The sequence below is a fragment of the Cupressus sempervirens genome, chromosome 8 (assembly GCF_028749045.1).
Source record: "Cupressus sempervirens isolate cs-2001-9-10 chromosome 8, ASM2874904v1, whole genome shotgun sequence".
NCBI classification, from domain to species: Eukaryota; Viridiplantae; Streptophyta; class Pinopsida; order Cupressales; family Cupressaceae; genus Cupressus; species Cupressus sempervirens.
In genome coordinates this window covers 309,529,674-309,545,567 of record NC_143125.1, presented here as the reverse complement: position 1 = coordinate 309,545,567, position 15,894 = coordinate 309,529,674, and the positions used below count along the sequence as shown (strand labels likewise).

The following is a 15,894-nucleotide window of genomic DNA, read 5'->3' as shown; positions in this document are numbered from 1 at the left end:
ATCCCACTTCCACTGTGGAATCTCATGAGAATAAAGTAACCCACCAGGATTTCCATGTTTTGCCTTAACTCTCTGGCACTCTAGGTATCTAGAAACTATCCCTACAATATGCATCCTCATGCCGGGCCAATGAAAGAGTTGTCTCAAGTCTGCATGCAACTTCCTAACCCCTAGATGTGCTGCATAAGGTGCCCTATGAGCCTCAAGAACATTAAAATCACACAATCCTCCAGTAGAAGGTACATAAATGCACCCTCGGTGACGTAGAAGTCCATTAGACTCTAACACATAGTTGGAGAACCTCCCCTGAAGAGGCCTCTGAGATCTAATCATCTAACACACATCCCTATAAAAATCATCCTCTGGTAAGTGCTATATTATTCTCCCCCTCAAATCTATGCTGGTGACCATGGATGACAACTCATGGCATCTCTGACGTAAGGCATCTACAACCACATTCTCCTTCCCCTTGATGTAGTGTACATCAAATTCATACTCACATAAAAACTCCATCCATCTCCTTTTTCGAGCATTAAGGTTCGGTTGAGAGAAAATATACTGAAGGTTGTGATGATCTGAGTGGAGTTCAAAATGGTGTCCCAAAAGGAAGTGGTGCCATCTAACCAAGGCATGTACTACTACTACGAGCTCAAGATCATGGGTAGGATAATTGAGTTCATGAGTCTTAAGTTTCCTAGACTCATAGGCTATAACTCACCCATTCTGCATGAGTATTGCCCCTAACCCATCCAATGATGCATTAGTACGCACTACAAAGTCTGCAGAGGGATTAGGTACTACAAGAATAGGAGCACTAGTGAGGGCCTTCTTTAGCTCTTGAAAAGCTCTCTCACATTTTTCTGTCCACTCAAATTTCTTCCCTTTTCTCTGGAGAGAAGTAATAGGATGTGCTATCTTTGAGAAACCCTCCACAAAATGCCTGTAGTAACCAGCCAACCCCATAAAGCTCCTGACTTCTGTAACTGTCATCATTGCTGGCCAGTCTATAATGGCTCTAATTTTTGATGGGTCAATTGAGATCCCATCACCTGATATCACATGACCTAGGTAGCTAATCTCTGTGCAGAAGAAAGAACACTTTATAAAATTGGTGTATAATTGATTATCTCTCAAGCACTGAAGGACTTGTCTCAAATGTTCTTCATGCTCTTGTTCATTTTATGAATAGACCAATATATCATCCAGGAATATCACCAAAAATCTATCCAAGAATGTACGAAATACTCCATTCATAAGGCTCATGAATACAGATGGGGCATTAGTGAGATCGAAAGGAACCATTGTAAACTCATAATGCCCATATCTTGTGCGAAAAGCAGTCTTATGGATGTCACTCTCCACAATCCTCAACTGGTGATATCCTAACTTTAGATCAATCTTTGAAAATAGTCGGGCACCTTGAAGCTAGTCAAATAAGTCATCAATTCTAGGAAGTGGATAATGGTTCTTAATGGTTAGCTTATTAAGCTGGCAGTAGTCTATGCACAACCTCAAGGATCCATCCTTCTTCTTGACAAAAACAACTGGTGCTCCCCATGGTGAGACACTAGGATGAATGTGCCCCTTCTCCAAGAGTTCTTCTAGTTGAATCTTGAGCTCATTGAGCTCATTAGTAGTCATCCTATATGGAGCTCTAGATACTGGTTGGGCCCCTGGAACCAAATCAATATGAAAATCCACTATCTTGAGTGGAGGCATACCCAATAATTTAGAAGGAAATACATCTCTAAACTCTTGTAACATTGGGTAATCCTCGAGACATGGCTCATTCTCCTCTCCCTCAAGATCATTAATGGTAATAGCATACAACTGACACCCTTTTCTCATACATCACTTAAGCTGCATAGCAGAGATCATGCGAAGGGACACAGGTCTCTAAATGCCTGAAATCACTCTAGGTGTATCATGATCATCATTACACTCCACCTCCTTCTTCCTACAATCCACGTTGGCATGGCGAGCACATAGCCAATCCATACCAAGGACTACATCATATGATCCTAAGGGGGTAATACGTAGATCTGCACAAGTAGTGATATCCCCAATCTGAATAGGATAATTCCTGACCATGGATCTAACCAATACCTTAGCACCTGAGGCTAACTCTACATCCCAGCTAACATCCTTCTTAACTGGCACCAGCCTACAATGCTCCACAACTAAGGGTGATACAAAAGAATCAGTAGCTCCTAGATCAAACAATATAGATATACTACCACCACCAATAATACTTGTAGCCTCTATCATGGTAGCTTGATGCTCAACCTATCTGTCATCTATTGCTGCAAATACCCTATGAGAACGTCCCATGTCACCCACTGTTGGTTTGAATGCAGCTACCCTCTGTCTATGTGGACAATCCCTAGCAATATGACCCATGCCACCACAAGAATAACAAGGTCCGCGGCTCTAAGTCTATAATCCTGTAGATCGGGGTTGTTGGTGTCCCCCTGTCTGAGTAGATCCACTAAAACCACCTCTAGTGGGCTACTGAGTCTGTGCTGGAGGTGTATGAGAAGCTTGTGTTCTATGATCCTGATGAGAACCCTGTGCTTGCCTCTGCTTGGGCTTAGTGCCCTGGTATCCCTGTGGAGGCTTCTACCTCTGATCTTGCTGTGACTGGGGGCCTCTAAAAGATCCTGAAGAGTGTCACTAATTTCCCTTCCACTGTGACCTAGGTGGAAAGGGGGTAGTACCCCGACGCTGAGATCTATCATGAGTATCCTGAGCCTTATTGCATATATCCTCTGCAATAAGAGCCCTCTCCACTGTAGCTCTGAAGCCTACTGGTGCTGCCATGCGAACCTGTCCTGCAATTGAGGGATTAAGACCTCTAATGAAATGGTTAATCTAGAGCTTCTCATCTCTCATATAGTCAACATAAGGGAGGAGCTATAAAAACTTATTCTCATACTATGTTACTGTCAATCCCCTCTGTTGTAAGTCATGGAACTCATCAATCTTTTGTTGCCTATAATGCTCTGATAAATATCTCTCTCTGAACCTTTGTAGGAAGGTATCCCAAGTGAGAGTGTCCATATCAATATCCCCCATAGCCTTCTCCTCATCCCACCATTTGGAGGCTGGTCCTCGCAAAAGGTGTATAGCAAAATGGGCCCTTACATTGCTCCCAAAAGGACGCAACCCATAACATCTCTCCAAACATAACAAGAAGGATTCTGCCTCTAAACCATCTATGGACCCATGAAAAGGGGGTGGCTAAAGATGAAGCAATTCTTTAATCTCATCTCCTATATCCCAGGATGCTCTCGATACAAGTCGAAGTTCTACCCCTGCTGGAGACTCAGGTCTGTGGACAGACTCCCCCTCAAGCTCAGCATGACTCCCAATACGACTAGGTGGAGGACTCCTTGTCCTCTCTCTGACATTTGTTGACTAGGGTGAGCTACTGCTGTAGGCAACCTCTGTTGTACTACACCAATAAGATTCTGGATAGCATCTAGAATATCCTGGTTGGGTTTTCTGGGCTATTCCCCCTGTCCAATCTCTATCTCTGACCCAACCCTAGCTTCTTGTGCCATACTAGCACCATGCTCTAAACTGGCATCTTGCTCTACCTGTGCATCTCATGCACATCTACCACCTCGTCCATGTCTGTGGGCGTTACGAGTGACCACTGGCATCCTACAAAAAAAAGAGTTTAAGAGTCAGGGTCAAGAAGCTTTAAAGTTCATTATTGGAGTCTCAAACAACTAAGACAAAGTAATTCCTCTTTTTTTTTTCTTTTTTTTGTTTTTGGTGAGGAATCGTGGCCAAAGTCAACTTAAGGTGGGTGTCCTGCCATGATAGTTGCTTAGCCAACATCCCACATTGGTTAGATATATGAAAGTGTTATCTTCCATTGCATATGCATATATGTATATTTATTTATTTATTCATTTTTTTAAATAAAAAAAAAATTAAAATAATTTATTATTATTATTTTAATATTTTTAAATTTATTTATTTATTTATTATTATTATTTTATTAAATTGTCATTAATAGGTAACTTCATGGACATCAAATTATAATAGCACTTATTCATGATTACTAACACATTACCACTTAGTTGCTTCATTATCACAAACTTATTTAAATAATTATCTCTTAAGTAGTTTCAATAAAAAATAAAACTCATGTGGGCAAATAAAATAAGTGCATTTTAAATTTGTGTAAAAGAGGAAGATGGCATGGTGGGAGTGGGATTTGAACACATGACCTCTTGAATTCCACCTTTTTCACCCACCCCACTAACCAACTTTCCCTCTTTTACTTCATGTTTTGAAATAGAAAACATTTTAATAAGGGGGGTCCCATTTGAATTTGGGTCAAAGATTCAACTTATTATCAATTTGAAATTCATTTCTTTATCTTTCTCTTCCAACCCTAACCCTAATTCAAAATTAGGGCTCTGACAAAGTATAAAATTTATTTTTCCCTCTTTCTTATGTTATTTTTCATGTTTCTTCCATAGGGTTTCAAACCCTTATGCATTTCTTTATTTTTTTTTTCCTCTTGTTATTGTGTGTATGTTTCTATTTTTTTTTGTTTTTGTTTTTGTTTTGTACAGGTACTTGAATGCTATTGAAGATGGAAGCAAGCTTCCATGGAGGATAAATGATGTGTATATGTTTATCTTTGATATACACACACATATCCTTATGTGGATATATGTTTGAGATGGATAGAGCTCAATATTTGTAGAGGGATCCATGTTCAGCCATGCATGAGTTCTCTGATATATCCTATGGCATTATTATGCCCATAATTTGTTGCAGGTTTTTTTGTTTTGTTTCATGGATATAAAGATGAGCATTTTATTATTAATTTCTTGTGTGAGAGGGGGTTGTCGCTGGCCTTGCATGTACTTAGTGATGAGCACACAAGAGAAAAACAAATTCTGTCATTTAAGAGTCAGTCATATTGCATTAGCGTTTTTAGAGAAATGAAATTGAATATTTTCAAACACTTTCTGGGTTTTCTCCAGAAGGGGTCTATTCAGGTCTCAGGCGAGCAAAATCCAAAAAAGTTGAACGCACACAAAGTTACAAGTCTTTAATAAAAGCATCATTTTCTTTAGTTTATAGCATATTATCTTTATTCATTTCAAAACTGGGTTTTGAAGGCAAGATCAAGGGCTATGCACAGCCATGCATTTATCCCTTGATACAATGGTCTGTATCAACATGCATATATGCACAACTTTCTTATTGTATTATAACATGTAATTTTTCGGATTCCTGGTTATATATATATATATATATATATATATATATATATATATATATATATATATATATATTTTTTTTTTTTTTTTTTGGTTTTTTTTTTTTTGTTTTTTTGTTTTTTTTGTGTTATCACAGATTCATATTTTTAATGTCTAGTATTTGAATACAGTTGAAAAGAGTTTCAGATCTACTACTTAAATTTCCTTTTCAAACCAACAAAATACTCAAAACTAAAAAACATATTAAGTTTTCTTTTTCAACAAACAAAATACTTAAAATTGGAAAAATAATTTAAAACTAGAAACATAATGAGCCTAGGTCCTAGTTTTGGAAACCTGGGCTCTGATATCAAGTGTAGTGCACCAATATTATAGTCAAAGGAACCAGAAAATATAAATATATTTTTCTTTTTCAATGAAAGCATTTTTATTTTATTTTATTTGTTTATATTTATTTTTCTTGATCTACAATATTGATGTACATTACTACAATACATTTAACTAACTTCACTAACCACTTTAGTTCCTTCCAACCAGAACATTATTTGAAATTCTAACAAAATGTCTTTATAACCAAATGTATCAATTTCAAATGGAGACACACATTTTCTCTTAGAATCATTTTAGAAACAAAAACATAACAACTTTACTCATTTCTATATACTATAGAATAGTACATGATATATAAATTTCTTTAATCACTGAATGTAGCAGCATATCAACAAGTATAGTCCACTTATACAAATTTCCAGCTTACAAGCTGTCATAAAACACAATATTGGGAGTTACCCAAGGGTGACTCTCCCTAATACAATAAGAATTCACTTGGAAGTATGTTTTTGCTGCACATGAAAATAAGACAACATCCTTCTTCTCTTCAAGTCTTCAATCCATAGATCACAGCCTATAGTACAACACACACCAACAAGCCCATGTTACTCTCCTCCCAACCTTAGGCCTTTTAAAGGCCACCCCCGAGCAGGGAGAACCTTGACTAGGTGGACATACATTACTAACAACCATTTACAACACAATGCTCACATTACAAAACTGTTCACACATTTTACAGTTGACAAATAAAACCACAAAAATTCCCAACCAAGGTAGACCACTTAGGATTACATGTAGATCCATCTCAAGGGGTAAGGGTGGAAAATGAATGTTGAGGAGACTCCACCTGCAACTATGCCTTCATTAGGCTATACATTTTATACACATGCCTTCACAAGGCAACCCAACACCACATACATGCCCTCACATGGCATCTTTACAATACTTATAACTCCAGCAAGGTGGCGTATAGGGCCCATAACACCCATATGGCATCCCTCTCCTACACTAGGAGAGACTCTCACCCAACACATTCCCTATGCACCCCTTACCCTCACAAGGCTCTCTTTCCCTCCCAAGAGATGAGACTCACCTTGTCACACCCAAAACAAAAAACTGCAACAAGAACATATGAATTCACAACACAAAGTAAATCACAATATAGACATACACCAAAACTAAAACATGATCCCTCAACCTTACACAACACAACATTACAACACACCATATTACAACTACATTACAGAAAACTCACATGCATAACACAATAAAAATAATCTACTTAACAAAAAACTTTCATAGCAAGGGTACATAAGGTTACCAACCTAGTTTCCAAGCAAATTTGAGCTCCCTCTCTTTTTACCAGCAATCCTCCTCCTAAGCTATCTTCTTCTCCTTGTTTTTTCCTTTCCCAAAATTTTACCCCACTTAGATTCTTTTTCCAGATCCATCCAAAAATTCTTCCCTCAAGAACTCTCCCACCCACTCTCTCTAAAGAATGTTTTCTTTTGATGCTTAAGTTTTCAAATTCGGCCAACTTGGGAATCCACAATTTTGGGTGCTCTTTTCAATGCCTAGGGAAGCTTATAATACTAAAAATTGCCCCTACCCCCTAGGTATATCATATGGGCTTTAAAATAAGACCTCAAACTACCCCTAGGGATGGTGTAAACCTCCTAGAAATTCACAAAAGGTGTGCATTCGACCTAGCATGGAAAGAATCCCTCTTGGACCCATAAATACACCTAGGGAAAAGAAATCCTACCAAACCACTCCTTGGTTCACTCAACCACCTACCATCCCACTAAGCATGCTACAAAGGAGAACATGTGTCAAGTGACACCATAATAGACACAAGACACTTGGCAAGCCATCAAGAAAAACAAATTTACTTTTATAGAATCACAATAATACACACAAATTGGTTTTACAAATAAAATACAAGGGTAAAAAGGTTATACCCTCCTTAGGGTTAACCTTGGTTTTTCCAAACACCTAGCAAGGTTCTCCATAAATCCATGGGCTTCTTTCCTGCACACTTATTGCAAATATCAGTAGTCCAAGAATAAGGTGATAAAATGATAACGTAAATATAAATCACATAGATTCTATCATCAATGAATAACATAACTAATATGAAATATGTATTTCCATTCATATCACATTACACACTTCACATTTGTAGCAATTCTCTAATCTAGATAGTAAAACATTATGATCATTTATTCTTACAGAAAATTATGGAATTAATCTACCTTAAGCAATGCATCAAATATAATATAAGTATACAATTCTAGTTTATTCAAATGATACATGAATTCTTAATAATACTCTAAATATGCTAAGACATGATAATGTAGCACCATATGTAGACCACAACTCAAAAATCAAACATTCACTTGAGTATAACATAAGCTTTAATCATGACATATGGATCATCAAGAAGGTAAGTAAGCATATTTGAACAACATCATAAAAATTGCTTAGAATATTAGTGTCCTAGTAACATCATAAGGAATCATCATATAGCCTAATGATATAGGTATCAATGTCCCAATAACATAACATGAAATCAAATAGTCTAAGGATCAAAATATCAATGTCCATAGGGGGTAATAATGTGTCATCTAGAGTCTAACTATCAAAGTCCAAAAGAAACAAAATGTCAATAGTGCTATGATGGTTGGGGCGAGACATGACATATTTGTACTTTTGGGTTTATAGTAAAAATCAAACTATCCATGATCTAGATTTGAATAATAAAATTAGGTTTCCTGAAGCTTAATGTGATAGATAATAAGCAATAAACATATAATAAGGACCTTCTATTGGAAATACAATATGGGAAGTAAAAAAATTTGAGAGAGGGGGGTGGGGGGTGAATTATTCCTTTAAAATTTTAACCATAAACTCATTCACCACACATCCATCTCATAATGCACATGTGAAATACCAAATTAAGCATATACATCCATAATATGAAAGAAAATAAACATTCACACATATGACACAAGATATGGTTACCCAAACACCCTCCAACGAGAAGGTAAAACTAGGGGTGGCGATGACACCCACAAATTTTCACTACTGTAGTTGTACAGTGTATCTAACAAAGGTTACAATATTTGATCATCAGACATGATCTACCTTGTGAAAGGTCTACCCTATTAAAGTCTTGCAAGATTCTTAGATCTTACCCTATTAAATAATTTCAACACCCTATTAGAAGTTTACCTGATTAAAGGGATTCAACTTAAAATGAAGTAAAAACCCTGTTAAAGGATTTACAACAACATGTTAAGACTACTCTAATAAGAGATTTAATTGATTCACATGTTAGAATGTCTCAGTGATAATCCTATAGTTAGCATTCTGCTACTAGATAATAGATCACCTCTATGCATGAATCCTTGATTCTTCTTTGATCAAATGTATCACTTTTGTCCTATAACTCCTTTCCTTTGTTCTCCTCTAATTGATTTTGTAATGTATGTCAATTCACAACTCCTCAACCACCATGAATGCTCTATTTGTGCATGCAAATTTCTCTCTTCACTCATACCATGTTTCAAGGTTTTCCTCCTTAAGAAGACCTAGGTGACTTAGGGTTAGGTATAAATCAATGATTATAATTTATCCATCTAGCTACTCAAATCATCCCTTTAATTGATTGGCTACATGTACTACATAGGGATTCACAATTAAGATTCATTCTTATAATCTAGGATAGCAAAAAAATCCTTATGTCAGCTCCAAAAATGGTTTACATAGTAGTTTGGGCCATTAGAAAAAATGATTTCAAAACCTTTTTACTCAGCATTTTAAGTCCCTAATTCTTGACATCAACTACAACTTCAATGTTGTCACTTGACACATATTGACTTCTCAACACTTGAGTGACTCAGCACTAACTATTTATTTGGCACTTATTGAGTAACTAACTCAACATGTACTATTTGACATGTTATGCTCAACATGCAGCACTTGTTCAACATGAACTAAGTTCTAACTTAGAAATTACTTAAGTGTATAGAAATTCATATGTCAAAACCAATCTGAGATCAACAATCCCCCCCTTTCACGAGTAGAAAAAATACTTGGTCATGTGTGAATGATCTTAACTTATGAGCATAACTCAAATACTTGCTATCTCTATTTGGCATATGTTCAAAATTCCAAAATTCCAAAAATTTTGCATACCTCAAAATCTTATAACTCCCCCTAAGTTGATTGTGCTATTATGAATATGAACCAATACTCCTGCTATGTAAATATGCATATGTTGAACTATTTTGTACTCTATTTATGTCTTTGACTCCTCCTTTTCCTTCTTTTTATTACTTCTCCCCAAAACTTATGTCTCTCCCTTATTTATGTCTCCCCCTTTATGATACTTATGTAAAAGGCTATACACATATAGTGTATTTGTCCAAGAAATTTGTATAGACCTCAAGTATTATCTTCAAAGATGCATCCCACTTATCACATGCTACTTCCAATGATTTTATTTGGATAGGTAACTTGACACCAAGGTGAACTAAACCTTCATGTGTAGAAAGATGGGGATCATTCTTCATCACTATTTTTATAAAGGCTAGTCCTTTGTATAGTATCTCCATGTGTAGAGTCAACATGGACTAGATATTGATCAGTGTAGCCAAAATTTTTGCATCTTGAGCATGTAGGGCTACCAACCAACCTTAGGAGTTCATCAAATTCCTAAAGTTATTTTGACTCTAAGATGGAGAATTGGGTAGAGTAGTACTTGTTATCTTCATATCTACCTCCAAATTTTCAATATGGTGCTGCACTTCTTTTGTGAATAGAGTTGTATCACACAACTTGGTGCAAAGAGAGAAAATATTCTCTAACACTTTCTTTACACTGTCAATCTTGGTTACTAGTTCAACCCAACAAAAATGCAATGACACTTGATGTCTTTTCATTGACTTTTCCTTGAAACTTCCCATTCAAGTAGTTTAACATTTGAATCTAGGTCTATATCATTTATCTTCTCCACTCTATTTACCAACTACTCCATGATAGGCTTGTCTTCTTCAAGTGCAGGCAAGTTGAATGCATCAAGAAAAATGTCCTTGATATCTTGTAATGCCTGGTTCTACAAATGCTCCCTTCTGAGTAGTTCTTGGTGCTTTTTCCTTGCAAGAGCATCCTAAAGTATGCCCATCAGTTCAATAGTGATTGTTGCAAGATCAAACTTTGGCTTTTTCACTTCTTGAACCTTTTTAGTAGTAGCTCTTGTGTTGGCCCTGGAAGAAAGAACTACATGATAAGATTGTGTAGTTTTTACAACCTTCTTAGGTTTGTTAACTATTGGAGCTTTAACTTCTCTTTTCTTCTTTTCTTTGGTTATGGGTGCTTCATTGGATTCTTCTTCCTTGACACCTTCTTCAATTTATGCTTCTTCTCCACCTTAATCTTCTCATTTACCTTGAGTAATGGTGAGTGGTGTTTGGGCTAGTACATTTTCACCTTCTTCATCATCATCATCTTCATTGTCATCTTCTTCTTCATCTTCTTTTGTCCCTTTACCAATTTTTTCTTGGAGCTTCATAACAATTTTGTTCTTCTTCCTTATTACAGAGGTTGTCATCAAGTCCATACTTATCTTTGACTTGGCTACATCATAGTTACTAGAGGCTATAGCCTTCTTATCTACTTCTTCTACCAAAAAAATAGTGACTACTGTAGATGCCTAGTCCACATTTATCTCATAACCTCGAGGCTTTAGCCACCTCACCCTTGGAACTGTAGCCTAAACATATGTGAAGTTAATATCAACTAGAAAGAAAACATCATTGAAATGATTCTCAACTAGTGACACTGGAATCCTCATTCTTTGTTTCATTAACTTCTTAAATCTTCAAATTGTATGCCTAAAATGTGGCCACACTTCTATGAGTCATTATATTCAAGATTTCTCAAAAATGAGGTCTTGAATGGTGACTCATAGCTCTTTATTCATGGAGTGTAGGGATTTGTAATGGAGGTCTTCAGTTTGACCTAGTTTATGCCCGTGCAAGTACACCATGAAACAAGAGACTCAAAGATCCAATATGCATGCAAATGGAGATGAAAACTAATCTAAATGATAACAATGCAAAACAATGCAAGAAGGGAAATGTAATAACAATGCAATAAGAGAATAAATATAGATCTAAATTAATATGCAAATGCAAGGATGAAAACTCATGATGGAAGCCATGCATGCAAGAGAGAATAAGACAAGAACATAGAAGTTCTCCACAAAAAGCTTTAGTATTCAAACTCCTTCAAAAATCACTCTCCAAACTTATAGCACAACAATAGCATAATAATGGATCTCCAAAATGAGCAGAGGGCTCTCCCTTATAAAGAAGATATGAAGGTGAGAGGCTTCTCACAACCAATATGGGATAATAGAGTTTGATCCATGTGAGACAAAATTCCACCAATGAGAAAAGAGGAGTGTTGGAGAAGAAAGTGGAAAGAGGAAAAAAATAACTCCCACATTAAGTGTAGAGAAAACAAAAAAATAGATTCATTTAATTTTTTTATTTATTTTATTTCCTTTTTCATGTGGGAGAAAAGAGGAGAAAAATTAAATGGAATCCCACTTAGAAAATAAAAATATATATACTTAAGTTTTTATTTGTTTTATTTCCTTTTTCATCAAAAAGAGATATTTAAGTGGGATTTTTATTTAATTAAAAGGGAGAAAGTTCTTTTAATTAAATAAAAAATATTTAATTAAATTAAAATAGGGGTTTTTTTCTCAATTTAATTAAATGTGGATGAATTATTTAATTAAAAGAGAGTTTTTCTTTTAACTAAATGGAGACTTATTTTAATTAATTAAAAGGGAGATTTTATTTTAATTAAATAAGACTAAGGATAAAATGATCAACCTTAAAAATAAATAAAAAATAAAAATTTGATTAAGGAAATTGATTTAAATTGATTTAATAAAATATTACAAATCATTGATTCAGGAAATTTGATAAATTGAATAATGGGGGCTCATAGTCTAGGTGACCATTTTAGGGTGCATACATTTCCCCTCTTTGACTGAGGTGTGATTGATTTGGGAACACATTATGACAAAGAATACAAATAAATTTTAACTTAAACAAGTCAAGGATAAAATTGATAAACTGAATCAAGGATTGAAGTTGATAAGTATTGCCCCCTCATGATCGAAATCGAAATGAAATAGAGGAGAAACAACAAATTGATAAATTTGATCAAATCGAACAAAAGATAAAGTTTTTGATGTAAGATAAAAGATATTAGAATCACATAACCAAGGTAGATCATCAAGCATGAAATATTATGCCCCAAAGGTGATTAGAGGAAAGAAGTGGGGAAAAAGAAAATGGAAGGTAGAAATTTGGAAGATATGGAAAGAAACAAAAAGAAGAAAAGAAATTGCCCCAAAGTAAATCAACTAAAATTTTGATTGAGATCATGAAAGAAGATAAGGAAATAAAGATAAAAGCATGACCACATTTGATTAAAATTCCACAGTAAAGATGAAGGGAAAACCCTCTCAAACTCATAATGTAGCCTAAAAATGAAAACTAACATGAAGTCTAATAATGCAAACTACATGAAAATGCAAAGATGTACTTGCAAAAGAGAAACTGTAACACAAGATTTTTTGTTCATCATTCATTAGAGAATGTAAAAGAACTTATTTTTATCATTAGGCCATTATTAACGAACACCAAAAAATCACACAATCATCACTAGTTACAAGTACAACAATCAAGATATGAATGTGATTTATATTAGATTGGAATGTGGAAATATTCTAATATAAGAATCAAAGACATAAAGATCAAGATGACTTTGATGTTAGCTTACCCAATTTAATGTAGCAAAACCCTACTCACATCAAGGCATAGATGCTAGGATGACCATAAGAATGATTGTACAAAAATAGTCAAGGATGATGCCTCAAATCTCCTAAGTGTTTCAAGGGGACAACAAGAGACACTCTAGAGTTCAAGACCACACCCACAAGTAGAAAATAAATAAAAAGATGCCCCATGCCCCAAGTCCTCTAGCTATGCACCCCGAAGAGACTTATCAGACAAGGACACTCAACAAAAATCAATAATAGTCAACACATAAAGAAAAGAGCATGACATAAGTCAAGCATTAAGTGTTGCATTTAAAATTTAAGTGTGTTAACTATACTAAGTTTTGAGGATAAGGATCAAATGTTTACAAGAAGGGAAGATCACATGACAAAACTAGGTAATACCAAACCAATAAGTGTTGAAAAGCACTTGATGTCAATGGTTGTATTGAAAAAAAAATACAGTTGGGGTAGTGTTGAAAAACACTATTTGTGAGGTGTCCTAAAGACTAATATAGCCAAGAGACCAAAGCAAACACAGTTATGCCCCTTGGACAAAGACCAATTCCAAACCAAGGCAAAAAAGACAAGTCATGATGGAGAAAGGCTAAGTGTTGAGGATACGCACTAAAAAATAGGGGTGCAAAAGGCTTTTAGTAGCACCTGTTTCCAAGTTTTCACCACTTGGTTTTTTTTTTTTTTTTTCAAGACTTTTATAATTTTTCTGTATTTTTGCTACCAAGGTGCTTGTTTTCAGGTTTTCACCAAGGCACTTTTCTTTTTTTTTGTATTTTTGGAATATACAATTTTTTTGGAGATACATCAAAGCACCTATTGCTAGCTTGTCACTAAGATGATCATTTTTTTCAGGACATTTTTCAATTTTTAGAATTTTAACAATATATCATTTTAAAAAATTTTTTAGGTTCAATAAATACGTTCAAAGATGCCTCTAGATAGAAACAAGGACCAAACTCTCAAACAAGATCACATCATGCAGTCCCAATGTCTAACAAGGTAGAGGACATGATGGGGTAACAATCTAGTGGATATGATGGATAAGCAAGGAGTGTATGAAGCAAGTGAAAGTGATCTTCAAGGATTGACTCCTCAAGAGTACCCAAGCTAGGGAAAGATTTTCATGTAAAGGAATGAAAACAAAATCATCATAAGATATCTCACAAGATATCCAAATTTTGGTGTATAGGTCAACTTTGTCAAGATCAAAGAGAGAAGACGAAATGAATGAGAGATTTAGAAGAACTACGCATGATGCCTAATTGTCAGGTTTTCATCATGGTACTTATCCAAGGTGCCACAAGGGAGTGGTTATCACCATAGGATGAATTTATTTCTCTTTACTTTTGCCACCAAGGTGCCTAATTACTAAGTTTTCACCAAGGAACATTTTCAAAAAAATTATTTTTTTCATTTGTTTTTTGAAATTTTTTCAATTTTTTTTTTTTTTGTATAATTCTTTTGGAAGAAGTCAAGGTTTTAAGATAATACTCCTTGAAATTTTAAACCATGACATACAAAGGAGTTGAAATGATATGCTCAAAGACGTTGATAGGGAAAGGAAGATGAAAGACAAAAATGGAGGATATGGCTTCATGCAAAGCGAGTGAAAGGCAAGATCAATGTCAACACACACCTTGAACGATGGTGAGATGATAAAGAAAATGTGAATGAAGGAATATGATGAGTAGAAAGAAGAAGTTGCAGTTTAGGCACATTGAATGGAAAAATTCTTTTGGAAGAAGATGAAGTGGAATTCTTTGTGTAATGTCTCCTTTTGGGACATTAGGGTTTATATCCTTACTGTAAATATATTTTCTCCTTTGTGCTCTAGATTGCAAATCATTCCTCTTTTTCCCTTTATATTTTTCCTTACTTATGATATGTCCCTCCATATTATATTCCTCTATGTATAAATAGTTTTTATTTCTAAGAGTCACGTCTTTTTATAATATTAATTATATTATATTAGTAATAATAAGATATTGTAACATTAATTATTATTATATTAGTAATTAATATAATTATTAATAATAATAATTATATTGTAATGTATATCATTTTATTAATATATCAACTATATAAATTATATTATTATATTATAATATTTGATATTAATAGTGTTTCTATATTAAATCATATTTTAATTATAATATAATTATTTATTTATAATTATATTAGATTATTATTTAATTAATTTCATAATTCCATATTGCTGTTATAATGCAAAGATATTATTATATAATATTACATATAAAATATTATTACTTTAATATTTGTATTAATATCACTTTATATATAATACTTATTTATTATTTAATTTATATATTAGAGTGGGGACATTACAGTCCTCCCCTCTTGAATTTTCTTGTCCTCAAGCAATAAACATTTTCATATTTGTTTCACCTTATATAATGAAGTTGACTACTAGAT

At 34.5% G+C, this 15,894-nt stretch overlaps 1 pseudogene; it reads left to right on the top strand.

Moving 5' to 3' along the window:
- Positions 1–3,246: 3,246 nt before the first annotated feature.
- Positions 3,247–15,894, top strand: part of LOC149542636 (protein FLX-like 2) — a 31,809-nt pseudogene continuing 19,161 nt past the window's right edge.